This window comes from Pan paniscus, chromosome 3 (assembly GCF_029289425.2).
Source record: "Pan paniscus chromosome 3, NHGRI_mPanPan1-v2.0_pri, whole genome shotgun sequence".
In the NCBI taxonomy this organism is placed as follows: Eukaryota; Metazoa; Chordata; class Mammalia; order Primates; family Hominidae; genus Pan; species Pan paniscus.
This window is the reverse complement of record NC_073252.2, coordinates 93,216,437-93,232,425: the sequence shown is the minus strand read 5'-3', so window position 1 is coordinate 93,232,425 and position 15,989 is coordinate 93,216,437. Positions and strand designations below refer to the sequence as shown.

Sequence of the window (15,989 nt, the reverse complement as noted above, 5' to 3'; positions counted from 1 at the left end):
TAATTGCTCACACTGTATGTTCCTCTGGTGTGCTGCTTCATTTATATGCTTTCCCATTCTTTTTATGAGGGCTGTGAGGGAGCGGGTTAGCATTTGACAACAGCCTGCTGCTTTGCAGAATAAATGAGCTTAATTCCTGGTGTGATTATTGCCATTCATTTTATCCCATTCGAAGCTTTAAGGGATATAGTAAGTGCCTTTGAAGAACTTATGATATAGAAGGAGGAATAAAAGAAGTATGCCAAGGTTGAGGAGGTAAGTCAGAGGGTGAGAAATGCCACAGTGGCTGACATGCAAAGTGCTATATGGGAGCTCAGGAGATGGAGGCATCATTACTTTGAGGAAATCTGAAAAGGAGCTAATATTTGATGATTGGCCCTAATGGAGGATTGGGTTTTGACCAGCAATAGTAGAGGGAAAAATACAAGATTTCTAGGTGGAGGGAACAGCATGAATAAACACAGAAGCAAACAATAAATAAAGACCCTCGGCCGGGTATGGTGGCTCACGCCTGTAATCCTAGCACTTTGGGAGGCTAAGGCGGGTGGATCACGAGGTCAGGAGATCAAGACCATCCTGGCTAACACGGTGAAACCCCGTCTCTACTAAGAATACAAAATACTTAGCGAGGCATGATGGCAGGCATCTGTAGTCCCAGCTACTCAGGAGGCTGAGGCAGGAGAATGGCGTGAACCGGGGAGGCAGAGGTTGCAGTGAGCTGAAATCGCCTCACTGCATTCCAGCCTAGGCGACAGAGTGAAACTCTGTTTAAAAAAAAAAAAGAAGACTCTCTGCAGGCATATTATTTCTGGTAAGCCTAGAATAATAGATAGGAATTTTGTCTAGATGGACCTTTACGGCCAGAGAGAGGAGTTGAGATTCAGTTATTGAGTTAATGGAGATTGGAGAGGTTTAAACAGAAAAAAGGCATGATTGAAAATACATATTAGAAATATCAGCCTGACTTCAGTGAAAAGGTGAGTCAAAGTATGCAGGAATGTGTGATGGAGCTGAATGATGACAGGGGAGTGAGATGGAGAGAACAAGCCTAAAAAGTCCTGTTCAAGTGGCCTTTTGAGAATCCCATGACGAGTGCTCAATGAATGGGGCAGAAGGTCAAGTTCCTGCCTCTAAGTCATAGAAGCAAACTTAGGGGTCAGGAGGCCTTGGGGTGTAGAGATTGTGCCTGTCTTAGACAGTTTGGGTAGCTCTGAAAAACTACCACGGACTGGGTGGCTTAAACAACAAACATTTATTTCTCACAGTTCCAACCCAGACTTCCAGTGTGGAGGCTGAAAATCTGAGATCAAGGTGCCAGCATGGGTGGGCTCTGATGAGGAACTGCTGACATTTTGCTGTGTCCTCACGTGGTGGAGAGCTGGGGAGAGAGCTCTCTGGGATCTCTCTTACAAGGCTACTAATCCCATTCCTTAGGGCACCACCTTTATGACCTAATCACCTCCCAAAGGCCTCACCTCCTAATAGTATCACACTGGGGGGTTAGGATTACAACATATGAATTTGGGGGGGACACAGATATCACTCCATAACAGTGACAGTGCCTTTTCTTTTGGAATACTGAATTAGAGATATAAAAGATGCCCAAGGCACAGTTAGAAATACGGATATGGTTCTCTGAACAGAGAGCAGATTTTGAAACAGAGATTCAGAAACCAACTACATTATGTTGATAATTGTTATCCACAGTGGTCAGGAAGAATATCAAGAGAGAGTAGAAGGAGAAGATAATCATAAAAATAATCAACACGACCGAGAGCTTCTATATGTTTGGCAAAATTCTAAATATTTTATATTAACTCATTTAATCTTCATTTTATCTATAAGGCACCATTATCTCCACTTTATAGATGTATCATCCAAGGCACAGAAAGTTTAAGTAAGTTGCCCTAGGTCACATAGCTGTTAAGTGGAGAAAGCAGGCTTCATGCCCAGCTGCCCCTAAACAAAGTTGCTTGAAGACCTATACCCTAGAGCCTGGGGACCAGGGAAAGCCCTGGCTTTGCAAGGGAGGAGGAAGGGCAGCCAGCAAAGGAGCTAAAGAAGGATAAGCAGCCAGATTAGGAATAGAAATGGAAGAAAAATGAATCAAGGAAGCCAAGGAAAGAAAGTTTTTCTGAATATCAGGATATTTCCATCTGGAGCTTCCGTTCAGAGAGTAGTACTTGGTTATGAACACTGAGTGTTCCAGGATAAGTCCACTGGGAAGCAGGCTCCAGGGGAAAAGACTGTAGAGGGCACGAGTGGAAACAGGAAGGTGAGCTAGAAGCCTGTTGCCATCATCTGTTCACCATCGTAGATTTGACCAGCATGGTCTTGGGGAAGGGATGAGACCTCTTGGGTCAGTGCATATAATTTTGATAGTCAAGCCAGTAAGATTTTCTGATGTCGAATAAAAGTTGTGAACACACAGCTCTAATGTAAAGCTTAAGGTTATTTCTTTTATATTCCTTGCAAATGTGATACATCCAAAGCACTGTCAGGATAGGAATCATGCTGGGTTTGAATTAGGGAAAATGGTATCTGTAGGGGAGCCATGGGGTCTGATTAAGGCAAAGCTTTTCAACAGTTCCAAGAAAATCATTGCAAAAGCGTACCATAGAAGACCTACATCATATTTGAAGTGTTTGATTTACATATTTTATATTCACACACATAGTTCTCTCCTCAGCCACCTTGTTTTCCCAATAAACACACACAAATACATGCAAAAATAGAATATTTTATAAAAATAATTCTGATTATTATAATTAGTGAACCCAAGACGCAAATGGTCAATAGTGAGAAAGAGTGATGAACAGGTTTAAGCAGCAAAAACAACTCAAGAGCAGTTTGTATCATGGTCAATGCTTTCTAAATAGACATTTATAAATTCTCAGCATCTGGGGATCTAGCACTTAGCCTGAAACAAACATGAATAATGGATGAGGCTTTCTTGCACCTCATGGCCTTTTAATAATGCAGAAATACCAAAATCCTAGTTATAGGTAAATGGCCTCTCCAACATACCGAAGAGACAATTATTTCAGTCACGCCATCTCTTCCTCACACCCACGCTTGAATTGGAAATTTGGGGCTGATTAGCTCAAAAAGCCCTTTATTACTAAAACTCTGCCTTCTTGGCGCCCTGCTAATGTTCCCAACATACTCTCTCCCATCTCGCTACTTCTCTAACCACTGTTGCCCAGAAATACTTCCTCTTGCAACACACCTCCTGAAGGCCTCCTTCTCCTTCAGGCCTGCCCCCATCCTGACTCACGCTCATGCTCTTCCAAAATCAGGAATTCTCAGCGCACAGAGGAAGCAGGTGGAAGCTTTTCTAAAAACCCACTCCAGGGTCTCACTCCCACAGGTTCTGATCTAATTGGTCTAGGTATTGGGGCATTTTATTTTCTTAATACTCCCTGGGTTATTCTATTGTGCCACCAAAGTTAAGAGCTATTATCCTAAACACTTTCCCAAATCTTTTTGGAACTTTAATTCTACTAAGAACAAACTTTCCTACAACCTCACGTCATTCCCTTCCCCATTGCTCCACCTGCTCTCATTAACTGCCAGTGGATCTTCCTGGTAACACCTCACAATACCTCCAGCGAAGACTGTACCCCTAACAAACCCCAAGGCCAAGAGGAAATGTGCCAGTACTTCTCATACCCCATGACCCTTTCTGGGGCATCTCTTCACTGCCCAGGCTGGATGGTTCTACTGCTACTCATGCCCACTTCAGTTCCTTTGCACAGAGCTCTGTGGATCCTGCCCTACCAGTACTTGCCTTGTGGTCTGTCTTTCCATCCATTTTATTCCCATCATTCTCTCAAATTCAATGTCATGACTTAAATCACAGTCTCTCTGCCCAAACTTATTCTAGTAGCATTCACATCATCTTACATTATCTATTCACTGGCATAGACGTGCTCTGGATTTCATCTTCATTAGCAATTGCTCCACTGCCAAGATCTCCACCTGTCAAACTCCCCCTTTCTGACTACAACCATCTGACCTTCCATCTCTCTCTCCCACAAGATGCGTGGAAGCTACCCTTTGTTCTTAAGGAGAGGCTCCCTCACTGGGCACGGTGACTCACGCCTGCAATCCCAGCACTTTGGGAGGCCAAGGTGGGTGGATCACCTGAGGTCAGGAGTTCAAGACCAGCCTGGCCAACATGGTGAAACCCCGTCTCTACTGACAATGTAAAAATTAGCCGGGCGTGGTGGTGTGCCCCTGTAAATCCCAGCTACTGAGGAGGCTGAGGTAGGAGAGTTGCTTGAACCTGGGAGGTGGAGGCTGCAGTGAGCAGAGATCGCACCACGGCACTCCAGCCTGGGTGGCAGAGCGAGACCCCATCTCTAAAAAAAAAAAAAAAGGAGAGGCTCCCTCAACCTGCTGCAGTTTCCCAGTCCAAAAACCCTCCCCTGGTCTTACCCATATGGGCAGAAAACTCGCTTCCACACTGAACTGTCATCATTATGAGCTGCTGCAGCCTTTTCTAATTTATAACCAAGGATACCCTCCACTGAACAAGCCCACTACTTCTACTTCCAGGTTGATGAGTTGCTATGAAAAATCATACATTTCTGATTGGGTCTATTATACTCTCAAGATACCTGTTCTAAGGGATGCCTTCCCTGCTTCTCCGTAATCCTTTTATTTAGCTCTTCTTGACTTACCCAATTCCCACAGCAGTTCTTCCACGTATCTTCTGCTCTCAGGAAGTCCCTGGCTGTTTTAAAGCCCGCATCTTGCCTAGCAGTGACCTAACCACTCAATGAAAGCTCCCCCAGCTGCGGTCCTCTACCCTCCAAACCTTTTACTTCAGCCTCTTCTCACTTCATCGGACTCTGATGAAAAGGATCTCTGCTTCCTTGTTTGTGCTTTAATCCAATTCCTGACCACCTCCATCTTCAGCATAGCAAATGATGCCTCAGGCTGCATTTACCAGCATTTGATATTTTCGTATAGTAACTGCTATGTGCTGGGGATTCTTTACAAATTGCAGAAAAATCCACAGAAATGCTGGACTAAGGCAGAGATAGAAGCCCAGTGGAGTACTTATTCTCAGGGAATGAGTCCAGGAGAGCTATTGCAAAAAGACTGCCCCAATGTCTGGAGCTGTGTATTTCAAGAATGTGAATTATCACTTTTTATTATTATTATATGTGGTTATATTATCCATGTGGATAGATAATACATTTATTTATATAATATATAAGTATATATTATATAGATATATAATTACATATATAATATATAAATATATATTATATATTTGTACATTTATTTATATTATCCATATGGATGGATAACACACTCAGTCTTAAGCAACTGTGATGCATTTTTTCTTCTCCCTACTCACCTCTTTGAGCTTGGCAGCTTTTGTAACAATTTTCCAGGGTTTTGTTAAGCCTTGGGGCAAAAATGGTCACCTGAAACTTAAAAGCTGCGTTTAGCAATTTGAAAGCACTGATACAGAATTAGCATGTTGGCAGTGACTACCAGAGCAAAAGTCAAGGCTGATGGGCAACAGTGGAATTATTTTATACCTTTCAGGAGGGCTTTTTCCTGTGCATGTGCTTGAAGGACCACTGGGAGCAATGCTCTAGTTGTGTTCACATAAAAGGATAAAGATGCTAAGAATTGTGAGAATAGTTTGGAATCAATTCAAATAGAGAGGTCAAGTCTATTGAAAAGGTTGAGTTTGGTATATCAGAGCTTTTCTTTTTCCCCCGTCTTCAGGTGATTAATGAAAAAGGTGTTTTCCTTTCATTATTTGCAAAGACTTAAATCCTAGTATAAATAGACCAGAAATTAACCAAGAGCAAGGTTATATTTGGAGTAAGTTTAAAAACCTTACTCCTAGGGAGTAAACACCTAGGGAGAAACATACGTCTATGTGGAAATAAGTCATTTCTGTCCCAGTATCCAAAGGGTACAATACATGAGAGTCTCTTTTTGGAATAAAGGGTTTTATACTAAACTCTGAGATTCAGAACCTAAAAAAGGAGTTATTTTCATACATTATGTGCAGTGTATGATATTTATTGAATTTCTGACAAATGTATATGTGATATAAACCAAATAATGTGTATTAACATAACCTGGCTTTTTTTTTTTTTTGATGGACTCATTGGGCATGGAGAAGACCTTCCTTGGATAAATTTCATGTGCCCTAATCCCAACTGTAATAGAGTAACTCTGTGAAAGATTGTATTATGTGAAAAGAGAAGAGAAGAATGAAAGAAACACTGGAAGGTGAAGAGAGAGAAAGGAGGTTGGCGGAAGTCTAGTTGAGAATTGTGTGATGCTAACGTTCTTGGGCCACAGTCATAGACAGTCAGACGTGGCTTGTTACAGGGAGAAGGTGGTTATATTTTTATCCTGCTACCTGTCACCTTCCTCACTGATGTCCTCCTGGCATTTCCTCGGCAAGCTGTGACCTTACCGAACTCTGAACTCCTCACGCTTGCTTCTTCTAGGTCTTCTAAGGCTGATCTTCCCTGGAATTATCCTAGTATCCATACCTACTCTTATAGTTCCCACAAACAACCTCAAAAATAGCCTTACCTGTATACTTTCAGGATCCTGGCCTCTGGAGTTAAACTAATATATTCACATGTGCAACATGTGTATTAGAGACCAACAACAAAACGTGTGTTAAAGGTTCCTAGTGCATCATTGCTGCTGTGTGTATGGGAGGGAGCGTGGTACAGCAGCAAAGCTCAAGTCAGGCTGGCTGCCGTGACTGGCTGTGCCACTTATCAGCTTGGTGGCCCTGGTCACTGAATTTGACCTCTTAGGACAGTAATTTGGTCTGCATCAAGGACTCTTTGAAGTTCTAAGGAGATCAAAGTTATTAAATCTCCTGGCACAAAATAGACACCAGACACTGTTTGCCATGCATATGTGGGCATTTAGACTTCAGTGGCATTTTGAAGATAATGGCTTAAGGAAGATATTAAATCTAACTGGAATCTAACTGTGGGGTGAGTTTCAGGTTTGGTAGCAGTCTGGTTGATTAGACATTTAGTCACAGGGATCTTTTTGGTGCCTCTAAATTTACCCCATTTTTATCATCTTCTGATGAAATCTGGCCCTGGGTCTATCACCTATCTTAGAAATGACTTGCCATGTTGAACTTACTTTTTGAAAGAGAGAGAAAACAGAAAGAAAACAGAAGTTGTGGTATGCAGAATAACACCCCTGCCCCCACCCAAGGATGTTTACACGTTAATATTCAAAACCTGTGAGTATTTTACCCTACATGGCAAAACAGTCTTTGCAGATATGATTGTGTGATTTGAGGAGATTATCCGGGACCATCTGGGTGAGTCCAGTCTAATTACATGGTTTTGAAGGTGGAGAACTTTTTCCAGCTATGGTCAGAAAGGGATATGACTGCAGAAAAAGGCTCAGAGAAATCTGTCATTGTTGGATTTGAAGACAGCGGAAGGGGACCGTGAGCCAAAGAATGTGAGAAACCTCTGGAAGGTGGAGAAGACCCAGTACAGATTCTCCTCTTGGGGCTCTGGAGAGGAGGGCAGCCCCACTGACACACCTTGATTTTAACTCAACGAGAACTGTGTTAGACTCCTACCCTCCAGAACTGTAAGATAATCAGTTTGTGTTATTTTTTAAGTCACTATGTTAGTGGTGATTTCTTATGGCAACAGTAGAAAACTAATATAGAAGTTTAAAAATAATGTGTTAACAGGAGAAAAGAAACACAAGATGACTTCAAAAGTCCTAGAAAAATCTACAAAGTCCTGTTCCTAATACATAGATGTGAGAGAGAACTGTTGTCCTAAGAGCATGCCCAGAGGTAGACAAGTGACACGCTGCTTGCCTGAGCACCACCCCTTGGCATTTGGCTTTAAAAGTGTCACAAACTGCCCTGACTGTGCAGGCTGGAAGTGGCAGCTCAGACCAAGCATCCGTGGCCACAGCAGCTGTGGGAACAGCAGGCAGAGCCCTAGAAACGAAGCAACTTGACGGGGAGATGTTTGCAGATGGGCACCAGAGTCCAGCCTTGTTATTATTAGGGAAGAAGTAAGGCAGACAAACTCAGGGGGAGAGCAGAGCACCCTGGCGTGAACACAGGAAGGGAAAGGAGCAAAGCCAGGCCAGGCGCCAGGGATGGCGACCCGAGCAGGTGGGAGAGGCCGGGCTGACAGTCAGATGTTCTCCACTGCCTGGCTCAGCAGTCTGAGGCCTGCAAGCCAGAGAGGAGGGGACAGAGCATGGGGGGCTGACAGCAGCGTCGCTGAAAAGCTGGCAGAGAACAGGAGAGAAGGACGGCCGCTCTTTTTGGCCTCTGTTTCGGTGGAGTGCAGGCCCCCACAGCTGTGACAGAGACAGCAGTGACAGCCACCATCGCAAAGACACAGATTTCTCAGCCCCAAATGACAAGGGCAGGTTTTCGACACAGGATTAAAGAATGAACAGAAGAAAGGCAGGTTCCATGAAATCTGATGGCAGATGTGACTTTTTTAAAACACCAGCCAGCACAGTCATTGAGGGCTGGCCTTTTGAAGTTTCATATGAGTGGCATGCTGCACATTTGCTGGTCTGTTCTTTGTGTCTGTGTCCCAGAATCAAGGTGGAGGTGGGGCACCGCTGCAGTACAACTCACCCTCCTGTGCCGGCTCCAGCACGGAGAGCGGTTCTATCTCCAGGAGCCAGAAAGCCGAACCAAACCAAAAAAACAGCCAGAGTGCCAGGCTGGCCACTGCTTCGCTTCCTGCCTTCTGTGCTGTCCTCTCCATGTAGCGATCTCAGCGACTTTCCCTCAGTAGCTACCTCCACCTGCTCATGCTTCTGCTGCTGATGCCTGGCCTCGTGGCAGCAGTAAATCCAGCCAATGCATGGTTCTGTGTTTCTCTCAAACATGAAGACTGCCTGGAGAAATAACATCCAGAAACAATATAAAGAAAGAAGCTAGCAGAGTGAAACACATCCTGGATTTCATCGCCTTCCAGCCTTCCCTTCAAGAGAGATTTCAGTGGGTTATATGAGACTTAACTTTAATCATTTCTTTCATCCTTTCTTTAGTCTGTATGGTTTCTAAAAAGGGAAAGAAAAGAAAGAAAAGTAGTTGGAGAGAAAACAAGAGAGAGGCAGAGAGGGAGAGAAAGAAGCTATGGATCATATAATCCACAAATAGCATAATTGCCCCTTGAAAAACTGGAAGGCATAACACATGCCTTGAGGAAGAAGGCGGTGCAATTTTGGGGCACTGGAGTGAGAGAGGGGCAAGTTGTTATGCAGGGCAAGGGTGAGCAGAGGAAGAGGTGAGCAGAGAAGTAGGGTGAGCAGGGGAGGAAGTGAGCAGGGGAGGAGGATGAACAGAGGAGGTGAGCAGGGGAAGAGGTGAGCAGAAGAGGTGAGCAGGAGAGGAGGGTGAGCAGGGGAGAAGGTGAGCAGGGAAGGAGGTGAGAAGGTGAGGAGGTGAGCAGGGGAGGAGGTGAGAAGGGGAGGAAATGAGCAGGGGAAGAGGTAAGCAGAAGAGGTGACCAGGAGAGGAGGATGAGCAGGGGAGGAGGTGAGCAGGGGAGGAGAGGTGAGAAGGGGAAGAGGTGAGAAGGGGAGGAGGTGAACAGGGAAGGAGATGAGAAGGGGAGGAGGTGAACAGGGGAGGAGGTGAGAAGGGGAGGAGGTGGGCAGAAGAGGTGAGCAGGAGAGGAGGATGAGCAGGGGAGGAGGTGAGCAGGGGAGGAGGTGAGCAGGGGAGGAGGTGAGCAGGGGAGGAGGTGAGAAGGGGAGGTGGGCAGAAGAGGTGAGCAGGAAAGGAGGGTGAGCAGGGGAGGAGGGTGAGCAGAGGAGGGCAAGCAAAAGAGGTGAGTAGAGGAAGATATGAGAAAGGGAGGAGGTGAGCAGGGGAAGAAGGTGAGCAGAAGAGGTGAGCATGGGAGGAGGATGAGCAGGGGAGGAGGGGAGGAAGGTGAGCAAAGGAGGAGGTGAGCAGGGGAAGAGGGTGAGCAGAGGAAGTGAGCAGAGGAGGAAGGTGAACAAAAGAGGTGAGCAGGAGAGGAGGATTAGCAGGGGGGAGGGGAGGAGGTGAGCAGGGGAGGAAGGTGAGCAGAAGAGGTGAGCAGGGGAGGAGGTGGGCAGGGGGAAGGGTGAACAGAGGAGGGGAGAAAGGGAGGAGGGTGAGTGGGGAGGAGGTGAGCATGGGAGGAGGCTGAGCAGAGGAGAAAGGTGAGCAGAAGAGGTGAGCAGGGGAGGTGAGAAGGGAGGAAGGTGGGCAGAAGAGGTGAGCAGGGGAGGAGGGTAAGCATGGGAGGATGTGAGAAAGGGAGGAGGTGAGCAGGGAAGGAGGGTAAGCAGGGGAGGAGGTGATTGGGGAGGAGAGTGAACAGAGGAGGAGGCGAACAGAGGAGCAGGTGAGCATGGGAGCAGGAGAGGAGTGCGAGCAGGGAAGGAGGGAGAGCAGGGGAGAAAGGTGAATAGAGGAGGAGGGTGAGCACAAAGTGGGGTTGGTGGGGAGGGTGAGCAGAGGGTGTAGGCAACAAAGCCAGGGTCCGGAGCACTAGCCCACCAGATCTGCTGTGGGACCCTAGCACCTCACAATTTTTGGCACAAAATCACCACTTTGCAGGGCTCTGTAACCCACCTTCAGCCTGGACCCTGGGGGCAGACTTGTCATACTCTAATAGATATACTTCAAAGCATCCAAGTATATGCCACTCTGTTGCCTGGGGGCTCCCAGTGAGCAATAGCTGTGAGCCTGATACTTAATGGAAATTTGCCCAGGCATGGAAGGAACAGGCAGAGAGACAACAAGAGAAGCAGATGAGGCAGATGAAATCTAACCCGGACATAATGCAGAGTGGGAAACTCGGGGGCTGGACAGACCAGAGTGGAGGAGTGGCTTGGCTCGCAGATGTATCCTCCCTCCTGCCTCTCTGTCAAGCCTTAACGAGGGGAGATCCTCTCATCTAAGAGCCTGGGAGCATTCTGGGTAGAGGCCAGAGGTGCCTCCTTTGTGCACACAAGCCTTTAAAACAGCCTGGATTTATTGTGGCTCTTAAGTGGCCCAGGCTAATGGCTTGGCATGGATAATGTCTTGGTTTAATTGGTTATTGTGAAAGCTGCTTGTTTCTACTGTGGAATCTCTTGTCCCTGCCTTTGGAGCAGGCTCCCTGAATCAATATAGCCCTCACTCTGGGCCGGCCAGTCTGCTTTGGAGGTAGCGCCCGCAGTGGGGAAAGAGGCCCTCCCACAGGATTGCTCAGATCCCTGGCGGACGCTGGGCTCTGAGGCAGGTGGCCTGCTTCTGGTGACTGATGGTTCGCGTGTGTAGATGTGCATGGGCTACAGACACATTTATTGATGACCTACTCTTGAGGGTGTCTTTGCAAGGAAAAGTTAGAGGGGTGCAGATAGAACTGTACAAGGGGGGCTGGGCGCAGTGGCTCATGCCTGTAATCCCAGCACTTTGGGAAGCTGAAGTGGGAAGTTTACTTGAGTGCAAGAGTTCAAGGAGCAACAAGGCAAGACTTTGTCCTGACAAAAAAAAATTTTTTTTATTCTACTTTAAGTTCTCGGGTACATGTGCACAATGTGCAGGTTTGTTACATATGTATACATGTGCCACGTTGGTGCGCTGCACCCATTAACTCCTCATTTACATTAGGTATATCTCCTAATGCTATCCCTCCCGCCTCCCCCCACCCCACAACAGTCCCTGGTGTGTGATGTTCCCCTTCCTGTGTCCATGTGTTCTCATTGTTCAATTCCTACCTATGAGTGAGAACATGTGGTGTTTGGTTTTTTGTTCTTGCGATAGTTTACTGAGAATGATGGTTTCCAGCTTCATCCATGTCCCTACAAAGGACATGAACTCATTCTTTTTTATGGCTGCATAGTATTTCATGTGTATATGTGCCACATTTTCTTTATTCAGTCTATCATTGATGGGCATTTGGGTTGGTTCCAAGTCTTTGCTATTGTGAATAGTGCCACAATAAACATACATGTGCATGTGTCTTTATAGCAGCATGATTTATAATCCATTGGGTATATACCCAGTAATGGGATGGCTGGGTCAAATGGTATTTCTAGTTCTAGATCCCTGAGGAATCGCCACACTGACTTCCACAATGGCTGAACTAGTTTACAGTTCCACCAACAGTGTAAAAGTGTTCCTATTTCTTCACATCCTCTCCAGCACCTGTTGTTTCCTGACTTTCTAATGATCACCATTCTAACTGGTGTGAGATGGTATCTCATTGTGGTTTTGATTTGCATTTCTCCAATGGCCAGTGATGATGAGCATTTTTTCATGTGTCTGTTGGCTGCATAAATGTCTTCTTTTGAGAAGTGTCTGTTCATATCCTTTGCCCACTTTTTGATGGGGTTGTTTGTTTCTTTCTGGTAAATTTGTTTGAGTTCATTGTAGATTCTGGACATTAGCCCTTTGTCAGATGAGTAGATTGCAAAAATTTTCTCCCATTCTGTAGGTTGCCTGTTCACTCTGATGGTAGTTTCTTTTGCTGTGCAGAAGCTCTTTAGTTTAATTAGATCCCATTTGTCATTTTTGGCTTTTGTTGCCATTGCTTTAAAAGTAGCCAGGTGCAGTGGCATGAGCCTGTAGTCCCAGCTACTTGGGAGGCTGAGGTGGGAGGACTGCCTGAGCACAGAGGTCGAGGCTGCAGTGAGCTATGATCACGCCACTGCACTCCAGCCTGTGCTACAGAGCAAGAAAGAAGGTGTCTAAAAATATTTTGAATAAAAGAACTGTAAAAGGAAGTCAGAAACTGTCTCCCTTCTCACAGAAGCAAAGCAAGCTCATCAAAGCAACAGGTGGATTCACCTAGAGCCAAACTAGGCCACTGAGGTGGGGGAACTCCCAGTAGGAAGGACAACGTCTGCAAAGGAACTTGACATTCAGGTTTCTGAGAACAAAGAGGCCAGATGATCCGCATCCTTACTATAGCATTTCTTTCCAGGGTCACGATATTTCTCTTAAGTCTTCCTAACTCTTCTGACATTAAATATATTTTGTTCATATTCTATTTTAAGGTGTGTGAAATATCCTAACCTTTGTGATTCAAGAGCAGCCTGTCTGGAAGTGGTTTTAGACCTGAGCACACTGTGTTGTGGTTACATGTTTACAGGTCACCCCCCGACCCCCATGAACCATTAGCCCATTAGCAGTTTAAAGCAGTGACAGGGACTTGCTTGTCTGTGTGCTCCAGACCTGACATGGTTCCTGGCAGCCTAACGTGTCTCACTGATGTTGAATGAAGGTTCCCAGGAAGAGGAAGCAGAGGAAAACACTGAACTGTAAAGCCATGTCTTATTGAGTTGTATATTTGTTATTTTTCTGTCCTCTTACATATCTGTATCATATAAATAACCAAAATGAGATCGTGTGCAAAGAATTCAGAAAATCAAGCAGTGTGAAACACAAGTTGCAGCATATTTTTAAGTGGAATCTGCTGGAGTAAATCTCAAATTGTAACACTTAAAATGGTAACACAAGACAAAGCCTGATTAGCCTTTCGGGCAGGCTTGCTTCTTCTATCATCTGACACAAAACTCTATCTGAGATGGGCCGTATGTGACGAGTCAGCTCCTGTTGCTGTGTGGTTTTAGATGATACTCGTTTCCCAGGAGTTGTTGGATGATCGATTGAGATCTCTTTAACTCACACCATGGTTTTTGTCCTCTCCTTTTTTCTGTTATGCTTTCCTATGTCATGAACATCTTTAGTGCAACGATACCAGTTGCCACTTTGCGGGAAGGAGTGTTAAGTGTGGTAAGGTTACTGAATCCTTCACTGCTGGGCTGAATTCTTCCCCAGGTACTAGTGAAAGGACAAGCTGTCTGAGCCAGCAGTCTCCAATATGGAGTTTACACACCCCAGGCCCAATGAACCACTGGGACCAAAAAAAAATACAGTATTAGTACTTAGCTTTATGCTAAGATAGATTAATACAGGATCTTATGTATTTTTAAATTTTATGTATATTTTATAATGCAATATAGTAACATACTGATAATAGAGATATGTAATTTATAAATATGCATGCTCGATGTTTTGACCGGTAGACTATTCTGGCAAACATGTTTATAGCCTCTGCTCTAAGCATGGGTGTGTCCTGATGGGCAGTTTGTCTTTCCCCAGGGTTTATGTCCCATTGGAAGGGAGAAAAAAGTCAGGTTCCTTCCAGCCCTGTCCTGCAGCTTTGTGTCACTCCTGGGTGATGGAGAAATGGCGAGCTTAAGACTATGGAAGGAGTGTGTTCTGTGGCCCCACGTCTTTAAAATGGCACTTGGTACTTTCTATCCAAAAAAGGGCTCCTCCAAGCCAGTCTAGACTTTTTCCCCACTAGGGAGAATTCTTCACCATGACTTTTGAAATCATTGCTGAAGAAACAAAAAACTGAGCCTGATTCTTGGGCTGACTCCCATGAAGACTCTGCACTCAAAATGCCGTGTTAGATTTCCTGACTTCAAGGTCATGGCCAATAGGCAGTTTGGGTTTTTTTCAATGTCCTGCCTGCCAAGAAAACTGATAATGCTCTTCATATCCTCTGGCAGTCTATGTTGATTGTAGGAATGGGGTGTGGATTATACATTGTTGGGTACAATTACCTCCTGGAATACAATGCATCTTCTTTTAGACATCCCAGGGAGATAATTTCGACATAATGAAGATCTATAGTAATCAGATAATTACTATCGATTGCTCTTTAGACGTCTTGATGAGGTAATTAGGGCATATGGAAAGAAAGAAGCTGGAACTGATTGATTGGCATGACTGTAATCTCAAAGATTTCTAATTATGTTTCTTTTCTTCTAATGGCTTATAAACAAACATCATTTTAGCTTTAGAATTTGTCAGGTGCCAGGTTCACTGGGAACATCAGCTTTCTCTATTATGCTAACTAGACACCAAACATGAGCAACATAAGCTCATTATGCCTTCCTGCTGAAGCAGAAGAAACTGCAATTAACCCTCACTTTTCTTCTTCTTCTCCACTTCCACATGGCTCTATTCTTGTCGTGGAGTGGGGTGTCATGGAGTGGGGTGTGCCACGTTCTGTGAGGAGCGTGTGTGACTCAAGGCTGGATGGGTCTGTATGGCCTACGGGAGACCCTCGGAGCCTGCTGAGCTCAGGCACAGCAGACTAGGGGGACAATGACACAACATATGTGTCAAGGTGTCTGGCTGACTGTGGCTGGGGGCTGGCTGACTGCTCGGGCTCCTGTCACAAGCCATAGCTACTCATCAGCCAGCAACATTAAGTAGCAGGTCAATACTCTCAGGCAGCTGGACCACACACTTGTCTACGTCAGTGTGCTATTGCCTCATCTCTTCCATTAGATACTAATTAGAGGACGCCCTGAAACCACATTCCACATTATCCTAATATTTTTTTACACCTTATAGGACCTTCAAGCAGCTTGCATGGTTCAGAATAGTTGCCTCACCAAAAGATGACAGATATTAAGAACCACTAACGCAGCATCTTGAAATGAGCTGTTTGTTTGCATGTAATCAGTGATCGTGGTAGCCACCACACTTACTGCTCTACAAGTGCATGGGTTAGAATTCGTTCAACAAATGCAAGGTGGATGCATTTTTCTGAATATGAGGCAATCTGGTTCCCATGCCTGAAATCCTCCACTGTGACCCACCTGTGCTTGGTATCCTGGTGGGTACCCAATCCATGCATGTTACAGTCTGAATGAACACCTGTGTTCTTGAATTCCCTGCTTTTTATTGAAATAGCACCAAAGAAAAAATTATATTTTGCTTTGATTTTTTTCTAAAATCCATATATTCCTGGACCCTTATTTTAAAATGGGTCACAAATTTCCTATGTATTTGTACCATTAAAACTTTTAAGGCATGAGAGGAGTAACGTGCATAGGGATGGTTCAGACAGCAGAGGAGACCCAAGATAGTTTGTTCATTGATAACTAATGGTTTGCTGCTGTTTGGATAATTACAGCTGCAGTTGGAA

General features: G+C 45.0%; 1 protein-coding gene across 2 annotated transcripts in view; it reads left to right on the top strand.

Moving 5' to 3' along the window:
• UNC5C (unc-5 netrin receptor C) overlaps positions 1–15,989 on the top strand; it is a 388,152-nt gene that overhangs the window by 354,305 nt on the left and 17,858 nt on the right. The gene's annotated exons all lie outside the window — the stretch shown is intronic.